At 42.3% G+C, this 11,339-nt stretch overlaps 1 non-coding gene across 1 annotated transcript; it reads right to left on the reverse strand.

The window, feature by feature from the left end:
* Positions 1-7,413: 7,413 nt before the first annotated feature.
* On the reverse strand, positions 7,414-7,488 carry Trnat-ugu. Its single transcript has one exon. It is a non-coding gene; the product is annotated as a tRNA-Thr (tRNA).
* Positions 7,489-11,339: the final 3,851 nt, after the last annotated feature.

Consider the following 11,339-nt stretch of genomic DNA (forward strand, 5'->3'; position numbering starts at 1 on the left):
CGCCTTTGGTTAACTGTCGTCCATCACCCTCCACACAGTCCAGACTTGACCCCATCCGATTTTCTTCTGTTTCCAAAACTTACTGAATACCTTCGAGATTATTTTGATAATGATAAAGCGATGTAATCAGAGGCGTATCTGTGGCTCCATCAACAGAGTCAAACACTCTACAGTGACGGTATCAATAAATTGGTCTCTCTTTGTGAGAAATGTGCTTGTCCCCTGGATGACTATGTTGAGAAATAAATATGTAGACATGAAGAATAAAGATATAGAATGTTAATAACGTTTATTTTTTTAAGAAGCATTAAGATTTTCACTGAAAAAATCTGGAACCATAATTTTAAGCACTCGCTCATAGTTTTAGATGCAGAAACTCGTCCATGAACATCTTAGGTATCCTCTATTTGCTGGCTGTGGTTGCTTTTGAGAGAACGTCGTCTCACTTGCGACCGCTGACGCATTTCTATGAGAGATGAATCAGCACGAATCCTATTTAGTTAATAGTCTATGCGTACTATGCTAAGTCAGCGTGAAACGCCTGCAGACGGCAGGACGTTTCTGATTGGCCATAACGAGGGCTCGTAAAAGCCGCCACTCCAAGTGTGCGGCGCCGACCGCCGGCGCTCCACGCCGCGTCGCTGCTTCTCTACCGAGACACGGCCAGCTTTAGTAAGTCTCCCAGCTCTGCCAATTACTGAACGTTTCCCGGTGCAAACACCTGTAATGTACTTACACGGCTTTTAGCTGGCGAATAACGAGTGCGTACACAATAATGTCTACGAATTAGTACTCACAAAATGCCGACTCTAAATAAACAACGATTCAAATACGCGGCCCACCATCCCGATTCAGGTTTTCCTGGTTTCCCTAAATAGCTCTAGGCCGGTCGTCGGTGAACTCATTAGTCGACGGAGCCAAATATTAACACTGCTACGAATGAAATTTGTTTTCGGAACCAAAATTTAAAACTTAAACTTCAGTAACGGAAAAAGAAATCGCAACGCCGTGAAGGAGTTTACGACATAAACGAAAAGTTGGTAAGCCTGTTAATACATCTGAAAGATCTACATCTACATCCATACTTCGCAAACCACCTGACGGTGTGTGGCGGAGGGTATCTTGAGTACCTCTATCGGTTCTACCTTCTATTCCAGTCTCGTATTGTTCGTGGAAAGAAAGATTGTCGGTATGCCTCTGTGTGGGCTCTAATCTCTCTGATTTTATCCTCATGGTCTTTTCGCGAGATATACGTAAGAGGGAGCAATATACTGCTTGACTCCTCGGTGGAGGTATGTTCTCGAAATTTCAACAAAAGCCCATACCGAGCTACTGAGCGTCTCTCCTGCAGAGTCTTCCACTGGAGTTTATCTCCGTTACGCTTTCGCGATTACTAAATGATCCTGTAACGAAGCGAGCTGCTCTCCGTTGGATCTTCTCTATCTCTTCTATCAACCCTATCTGTTACGGATCCCACACTGGTGAGCAATATTCAAGCAGTTGGCGAAGAAGTGTACTGTAACCTACTTCCTTTGTTTTCGGATTGCATTTCCTTAGGATTCCTCCAATGAATCTCAGTCTGGCATCTGATTTATCGACGATTAATTTTATATGATCATTCCATTTTAAATCACTCCTAATGCCTACTTCCAGGTGATTTATTGAATTACAGCTTCCAGTTGCTGACCTGCTGTATTGTAACTAAATGATAAAGGATCTTTCTTTCTATGTATTCGCAGCACATTACACTTGTCTACATTGAGATCCAATTGCCATTCCGTGCACCATACGTCAATTCGTTGCAGATACTTCGGCATTTCAGTACAATTTTCCATTGTTACAACCTCTCGATATACTACAGCATCATCTGCAAAAAGCCTCAGTGAACTTCCGATGTTATCCACAAGCTCATTTATGTATACTGTGAACGGCAACGGTCCTACGAAACTCCCCTGCAGCACACCTGAAATCACTCTTACTTCGGAACACTTCTCTCCATTGAAAATGGCGTGCTGCGTTCTGTTATCTAGGAACTCTTCAATCCAATCACACAATTGGTCTGATAGTCCATATGCTCTTACTTTGTTCATTAAACGACTGTGGTGAACCGCATCGAACGCCTTTCGGAAGTCAAGAAACACGGCATCTACCTGGAACCCGTGCCTATGGGCCTCTGAGTCTCGTGGATGAACAGCGCGAGCTGGGATTCACACGATCGTCTTTTTCGAAACCCATGCTGATTCCTACAGAGTACATTTCTAGTCTCCAGAAAAGTCATTATACTCGAACACAATACGTGCTCCAAAATTTTACAACTGATCGACGTTAGAGATATAGGTCTATAGTTCTGCACATCTGTTCGACGTCCCTTCTTGAAAACGGGGGTGACCTGTGCCCTTTTCCAATCTTTTTGAACGCTAAGCTGTTCTTGAGACCTACGGTACACCGCTGCAACAAGGGGTGGGGGGGCAAATTCTATTCAGATTTTCCACCAGTAATATAAGAGTGGAGCGCTTAGTGCCACAATGAGGACGGGTTTGCTCTAAATACACGCTGTAGCGGTCTAGAGCGTCAGTTACCTATGAGACTGAAGGGGATGACGTTAGATAAGAATGCCTTTACGGCGACGAAGACGTGTTATCAACAGCTCACTGAGTTTGAAAGAGGTCGTGCAACAGGGCTACGAGATGCTGGGTGTACCCACTGTACATGACCGCTGGCAGCAGTATCCACGAGAATGTACGGTCGCGAGAAGACAGGGCTCCCGACGGCTACGTGGCACTACCGGGAGGGACGGTCGTCGTGTTCGCTATGGGAGTCTGGCGCATAGTGTTGCGTCAGCAGCAGCATTTGGAACAGCAGTTGGCACCACAGTGACACAACGAACTGTTACAAATCGGTTACTTCAAGGACGCTCTTAGCCAGAGGCCCTGTAGCGTGGATTCTACTGACCCCAAACCACTACGACTTCAGTCGGGTCATGCGAGACCTCATTGTAGGGCACGGTAGAGGTCTGTAGATAGGTTGAACAAAACATGCTACAACACATAACATCGTTATTATTTATTGATAAAATTAAATTGTAAGATATTCATAAAATTAAATATTGGCAATGACTGACGGACACTAACGTGAACAATGGACTTGCATTTTCTTGGAAAGTTAGGGAAGTCACGTTTTTATGTTGTTTTTAATTTTAGGAACGATTAGAGGCTCTCATCAATAAGATCTCTTCTCAGTTTACCCTTGGTAATGCTCATCCTTCTAACCTCACTTCAAAATAGACTCGCTCAGGCCGAAAACCGACTTCTGCGCGTGGCCTACGAAGTTTCAGTGGAACTGTACGTGCGCGACCGCACGTTATGTTTTGTGGCAGAGTCATACACAAGGGGCCAAAAAGCCGCTGTTTACGGATAACTGCTCTAAGAAAATGCCGGGATTGTTCCTTTGGAAGGTTCAAATGGCTCTGAGCACTATGCGACTTAACTTCTGAGGTCATCCGTCGCCTAGAACTTAGAACTAATTAAACCTAACTAACCTAAGGCCATCACACACATCCATGCCCGAGGCAGGATTCGAACCTGCGACCGTAGCGGTCGCTCGGCTCCAGACTGTAGCGCCTAGAACCGCACGGCCACTCCGGCCGGCTCATTTTGAAGGGCACGGCTGATTTCCTTTAGCATCCTTCAATCATAGCAAGCTTGTGCTCCGTCTCTGAAAACCTGATGTCGACGGGACAATAAACCAAAATCTTCCTGCTCCCTTTTAAACGAACAAGGCATTTTCTCATTCCTAAATTACCCTTTTGCTACGATAAAACTCTGTCTCAGTGACACGCTGTCAATTTACAAGGTACTCGAAAGTCTTTTTCCTTCATATAGTGATTTGTATTACACTATGTTCAATGTCCGCTGTGTTCCCTCCACAAAAAAAAAAAAAAAAAAAAAAAAAAAAAAAAAAAAAAAAAAAAAACCACACACCCACACACACAAAATCATATTACTAGCTATTCAGAATTTATTATGTTGTCAAAACCCATATGTCTTCAATTTTGTGTTTGTCGTTAATTTTATCACGGCATCTATTAAGTTCTTTCCGTCACTGGATACATGGGCAAAGTTTGTTATGGGTAAACACTGCACTTCTTGCTAAAAGCTTCTTTTCAGATAAGCCAATAGGACGCATTAGATCACTAATTGTCCTATTATATTTTCCCGTTTTCTGCTCCACAATGATTTCATAACTCGTTATTTACGTACGAGTATCGTACCGGCAGTCTGCCATTTCCAAGTAATTCTGCAATATACAGTAGGCCGGCCGGAGTGGCCGTGCTGTTCTAGGCGCTACAGTCTGGAGCCGAGCGACCGCTACGGTCGCAGGTTCGAATCCCGCCATGGGCATGGATGTGTGTGATGTCCTTAGGTTAGTTAGGTTTAATTAGTTCTAAGTTCTAGGCGACGGATGACCTCAGAAGTTAAGTCACATAGTGCTCAGAGCCATTTGAACCATTTGAATATACAATACAGTTTTTTTCGTATGGAACTACAAATGTACGTTAGATGGGTTATATGGCTTACGTTTATTTTTTTATTTTCATGGATATTAACATTTTTAAGTGTCACAAGGCAGTATCTTGAAGTGTTTCTTGAGACCTTTTATTTTTCATTTTGTTTTTATTTTTATTTATTTATTTATTTGCAGTTACGTTCGTTTGACGGCACAATCCACTCCAATGACACAGAATGTGTTTGCACTAAATTTATAATTCATATTTGCGGAAGTTCAGTGATTATAGCTATATACAAACTTCAAAATATTTTACGCTTCCATAGATTTGCTTAGTGTTGAGGGTTCTACTGTTTTTTTATTTATTTCCTGTCATCGTGACGCACCGAAAATTACCTTTTCTCTTTTAAGACGCAATACCAGCAAAATTCTTAATGAACAAGAAGAACTAAGACACAAGCAGTATTTAGAAAATTTTACTTACTAATTGAACGGGAAAGGGTAATTTTCAGCGTCTCGCGACGCCATGAAGTAAATAGAAACAATAAGGACAATTTCCATGACGTCAATAGGTTGAACACGACGTCCATCATATTAATTACCCCAAAGCATTACTTCAGGATGTTTTTATTCTGCTCGAAACTGGAATGATAGAATACATTGAGTTCACACACGGAGCCAGGCGCAATTTCTGAACAGAAATGCCACGACATTGAAAACACTTCATCATGTCCTCTGTCGGAAAGTGTTTTGTCATATGTATAAAATACAGATTCCCCAGAAGAAAGCAAATGAGTACTGAACGAATAAAATGATAGCTGCCTGCGATAATACGATTCATTGGTTCAAATACTACGAAGTGGAAGATTTTTATGGTTATACAGATTGATTTCTTAATCATGGATTTTCTGGACTTCAAACGCTAGGAACGTTTAGTCTCGTAAGACATGTCCGGTTTCCTCTTATGCAGTTCATAAGTCGTTAGATGTTGTTTCCACTTTTGCAAAACTTTTATCTCAGTTGCATCTTTCTCGTTGTTTATCTGTCAATCAAGGTTATAACAAATTTGTCACACATTGAATAGGTGTCAGTTCTGAAGTACCCAAAGCTTATGTTGTACTTCGTCACAAAAATCAGTCCATGTTTTTCGTATGACACAATGTCTGAAAGATTTTTCTCTGGATATAACAGACACTGACAACCGAATACTAACTTACGCTGGTTAATACAACCATTTGCTATCGTGAATGCTGCAATATGATTTCCGGCCCCTCAGTGACTGTATAATATGATGACGCACTTTGGGTACGGTTTCTTCTGTAAGCTTTAGTCTAGAGTTATGTTTTCCTCAGTCTCCACATCTACTTTCCTTGTAGTTGCGAATGCCTTTCTAAGAGTAAAGACGTTTGTTGGTGATGCCATGCAATGCCAAGAATGTTAGTTCACATACCTGAACATCCTGTATTCGTACATCTCTGTTAATAGGTATCTTACAGACCAAGAAAGAACCATGACATGTAGATTCATCTGGACTCTTCTTTGGTCTTCTTAGTAATATAGGATTTAGACCGATAAATGCAGTCATGTGAGTTTTGTATAACACGGGAAGCCATTTGATTGCATTTCTTTATTTATCTATTCCTTTCTTTAAATGAAACATTCCGAAAACATCTCAATCGTAAGCACTTACAATCGTTCAACTGTAATGTGACTCAAGGACTGTAACCTTTTTGCGTTTTTGATAGCTTCATTTCACTTAATGAATAACTTAATGCACAATCTCCGCAACAGTAACACATGGGTGTTTCTGCTTAACTTACCGAGAAAAACTCATTTTCCGGCGTATTTCGCATGCACACTGAGGCGCAGTTTTGTATCGGCCTTTGCTCCATTACTAAACAATGTAACAGTTCGAACTTCGTTTACAATGTGTGAGCAATTCCTTAAAAACTGAGAGTGGTCCTGGTAAGAAATATCCTGAGAAATGAAGCAAATATGCTACTTTTAAACAGATACAGTAACTTAATGTGAAAACCAAGTGTGAAACTGTATGCTGTTAATTAAAAATGTATTAAAATGTATGGGAAACACCTGCGTAATGAGCACGGCCACGATGTGGATGTTAGGTTATCATTGCTTAAAAAAATGAGATACATACTCGAAGGAAAATATTCATTTTACGGGTTCTAGGCTATTGAGACTATTCCTTTATTCACAATTAGATCTTTTGCACATGCTGCTATAGTAGTTATTAGTTTAATTGATCGTTAATAAACTAAATTCCGCCCGCACAGGCCATGAAGGCCCAACGGTACCGACCTGCCGCCGTGTCATCCTCAGCCCACAGACGTTACGGGATGCGGATATGGAGGGGCATGTGGTCAACAAAACGCTCTCCCGGCCGCTTGTAAGTTTACGAGAACGGAGCCGTTACTTCTCGATCAAGTAGCTCCTCAGTTTGCCGCACACGGGCTTAACGCATCCCGCTTGCCAACAGCGCCCGGCAGACTGGATAGTCACCCATCCAAGTGCTGGACCAGCCCGACAGCGCTTAATTTCGGTGATTTTATGGGAGCCGGTGTTACCACTGCGGTAAGGCCGTAATTACTCATTAATAAAATCAGAGAAGCCTACTGGTGGCATTTTCTTTGTGAGTCATCAGTCTTCTCTCCTGTACCAACGTTTTCACCTCAGAATACCACTTATAACCTGCGACCTCAATTATTTGCTGAACGTATTCCAATCTCTGTCTTCCTCTTCAGCTTTTTACATTCTGAAGCGCCCTCTAGTACCATGGAAGTTTTTCCATAATCTCTTAAGGACGTCCTATCATCCTAATTAGAATTATATTAATACCTTCAGCTGCTTCAGGCGTTGATATATATCAAGGGGGCAGGTGAAAATGCGTGCCCCGACCGGGACTCGAACCCGGGATATCCTGCTTACATGGCAGACGCTCTATCCATCTGAGCCACCGAGGGCGCAGAGGATAGTGTGACTGCAGGGACTATCTGGCGCACGCCTCCCGCGAGACCCACATTCTCACCTTGTATGTCCACACACTACATTCGTAGTGTCCCACTCCAACACACACATTCTTACCAAGTCCCGTAGCAGTTCCGGAATATGTGTGCATCCGCACAGAAGAAGAAGGTCATGGCCGGTATTGCCAGAACTATATACTTATATGGATATGGTATCTGTTCTTTCGGACATATCCATATCCATATAAGTAACCTACCATCCTGCCCCTTATCAGTTTCCGGCCGGTGTGGCCGTGCGGTTCTAGGCGCTACAGCCTGGAACCGCGTGACCGCTGCGGTCGCAGGTTCGAATCCTGCCTCGGGCATGGATGTGTGTGATGTCCTTAGGTTAGTTAGGTTTAAGTAGTTCTAAGTTCTAGGGGACTGATGACCACAGATGTTAAGTCCCATAGTGCTGAGAGCCATTTGAACCATTTTGAACCTTATCAGTTTTTCCACATAGCTCTTTCCTTGCCTACTCTGCGGTGAACCTCCTCATTCCTTACCTTATGATCCACCTAATTTGCAACATTCTTCTGTAACACCACATCTCAAATTTTCGATTCTCTTCTTTTCCAGTTTTCCCACAGTCAATGTTTCACTGCTGTACAATGTTTTGCTCCAAACGTACGTTCTCAGATACTTCCTCACATTAAGGCCTACGTTTGATACTAGTAGACTTCTCTTGGCAAGGAATGCCTCTTTTGCCAACAGTATACTGTTGTTTTTTTTATTTCTTCCTTGCTTCATCCATAATGGGTTATTTTTCTGCTTTGTTGTTGTTGCTGCTGCTGCTGTTGCGGTCTTCACTCTGTAGGCTGATTTGCTGCCGGCCACGGTGGCCGAGAGGTTCTAGGCCCTTCAGTCCGGAATCGCGCGACCGCTACGGTCGCAGGTTCGAATCCTGGCTCGGGCATGGATGTATGTGATGTCCTTAGGTTAGTTAGGTTTAAGTAGTTCTAAGTTTAGGGGACTGATGACCTCAGATGTTGAGTTCCATAGTGTTCAGAGCCATTTGAACCATTTGAACTGGTTTGCTGCAGCTCTATCCGTGCTAGCGTCTTCATCTCAGAATAACTACACCAACCTACATCCTTCTTAATCTGCTTGGTAGATTTATCTCTTGGTATCAAATGGTTCAAATGGCTCTGAACACTGTAGGACTCAACTTCTGAAGTCATCAGTTTCCTAGAACTTAGAACTACTTAAACCTAACTAACCTAAGGACATCACACACATCCATGCCCACGGTAGGATTGGAACCTGCGACCGTAGCGGTCGCGCGGTTCCAGACTGTAGCGCCTAGAATCGCTCGGCCACTCCGACCGGCTATCTTGGTATCCCTCTACAACTTTTACCCCCACACTTCATCCCAATACTGAATTGGCGATTCCTTGAAAGCCACGAATGTGTCCAAGCAACCGATCTCTATTTTTAGTGAAGCTGTGCCACAAATTTCTTGTTTTCCCAATTCTGTTCTGTACCTCCTCATTAGTTACGTGGTCTACCCACCCTCTTCAGCACTCTTCTGTTGTTGTTGTTATCTTCAGTCCTGCGACTGGTTTGATGCAGCTCTCCATGCTACTCTATCCTGTGCAAGCTTCTTCATCTCCCAGTACTTACTGCAACCTACATCCTTCTGAATCTGCTTAGTGTATTCATCTCTTGGTCTCCCTCTACGATTTTTACCCTCCACGCTGCCCTCCAATGCTAAATTCGTGATCCCTTGATGCCTCAGAACATGTCCTACCAACCAGTCCCTTCTTCTTGTCAAGTTGTGCCACAAAATCCTCTTCTCCCCAATTCTGTTCAATACCTCCTCATTAGTTATTGAATCTACCCATCTAATCTTCAGCATTCTTCTGTAGCACCACATGTCGAAAGCTTCTATTCTCTTCTTGTCCAAACTATTTATCGTCCATGTTTCACTTCCATACATGGCTACACTCCATACACTCTTCTACAGCACCACATTTTAAAAGCTTCTACTCATTTCTTGACTAAAATGTTTGTCATCCATGTTCTCTTCCATATATGGTTGGACTCCAGACAAATACCTTCAGAAAGGTCTTCTTAACACTTTAGTCAATATTCGACAGTAGCAACGTTTTTCGTGCCATTGCCAGTCTACGTTTTATATCCTCTCTACTTTGGCCACCATCAGCTACTTTGCTGCCCAAATAGCATCTTTTATTTTAAGTTCCTCGTTTCCAAACCTTTCCCTTCGCCTTATATCTTCCTTTCAAGGCACTGTCCATTCCATTCAGCCGCTCTTCCAAGTCCTTTACTATTTCTGACAGATTTAGAATGTCATCAGGAAACCTCAAAGTTTTAATCTCTTCTCCATGGGATTTAATTCCTATTCTAAATTATTCTTTGGTTTCCTTAAGTTCTTGTTCAACGTGCAGGTTGATTGTCATTCGAGATATGCTAAAACCCTGTCTCACACCATTCTCATCCACTGCTTCCCTTTCATGCCGCTTGATGCTTATAACTGCCGTATGGTTTCTTTATAAATTGTAAACAGCTTTCGCTCCCTGTGTTTTACGGTAGCTACGTTCAGAATTTCAAAGATAGTATTGCAGCCAAAATTGTCTACAAATGTTACGAACATAGGTTTGTTTTCCCTTAACCTACCTACTGAGATAAGTTGTAAGGTCAGTATTGCCTCGCGTGTTCCTACTTTCTTCTGTAAAGAATTCTTCGGGCCAGTATTTTCAACCATCACTTTTTAAACCGATATTTCTCTAATTTCCCACCCATTAGCAACTGATTTCTTTGGCATCGGAATTATTACATTCTTCTTTAAGAGTGAGAGTATTTCGCCTGTCCCATATCTCTTGCTCACCAGATTGAAGAGTTTTATCATGGCTGGCCGTTCAAAGGCAATCAGTAGTCCTGACGGAATATTGTCTACTCCCGGGCCCTTGTTTCCATTTAGTATCTCAGTGCTCTGCCAAATTCTTCTCGCAGTATTATATCTCTTCATCTACGTCCTCTTACATGTCTGTAATATTTCCTTCAAGTTTCCCTTCTATAGACCTTCTATATGCTTCTTCCACCTCTAAGCTTTCCATTCTTTGATTAGTACTGGTTTTCCACCTGAGTTCTTGATATTCATGCAGCCGCATCTTTTTTCTCCAAAGGCCTCTTTAATTTTCCTATTGGCGGTCTCTGTCTTTCCCATAGTGAAATATGCTTCCTGCTAAGCTATTTAGCACTTCCTGTCAATCTCATTTTTAGCTATTTTTATTCCCTTTCGTCTGCTTCATTTGTTGAATTTTTAAATTTCTCCTTTCACCAGTTAAATTCAATATCTCCTGTGCTATCCAAGGATTTCTACCAGCCCTTGTCTTTTGATTCTTTGCTGCCTTCGCTACTTCAAGCTACCCATTCGTCTTCTACTGTATTCCTTTCCCCCGTTTCACTCAACCATTGCCCAGTGCTCCCTCTGAAACTGCCTGCGTAGCAGAATTCCTTAACTTAGCCTACTTCGTGATCATCAGTTTTGATGTTAAGTATCTAGCTGCTCTCATTTCTGCTAATTCTCATTACTTTCGTCTTTCTTCTATTTACTCTCAATCCACATTCTTCACACATTAGACTGTTCATCCCATTCAACAGCTTCTGTATTCTTCTTCACTTTCACTGAGGAAAGCAATGTCGTCAGCGAATCTTATCATTAATACTCTTTCACACTAAATTTTAATCACAATCGTGAACCTTTCTTTTATCACCGTCATTGCTTCTTCGATACATAGTCGGAACAGTAGGCGCGAAAGACTACATCCCTGTCTTACGCCCTTTTTT

The sequence above is a fragment of the Schistocerca piceifrons genome, chromosome 7, assembly GCF_021461385.2.
Source record: "Schistocerca piceifrons isolate TAMUIC-IGC-003096 chromosome 7, iqSchPice1.1, whole genome shotgun sequence".
In the NCBI taxonomy this organism is placed as follows: Eukaryota; Metazoa; Arthropoda; class Insecta; order Orthoptera; family Acrididae; genus Schistocerca; species Schistocerca piceifrons.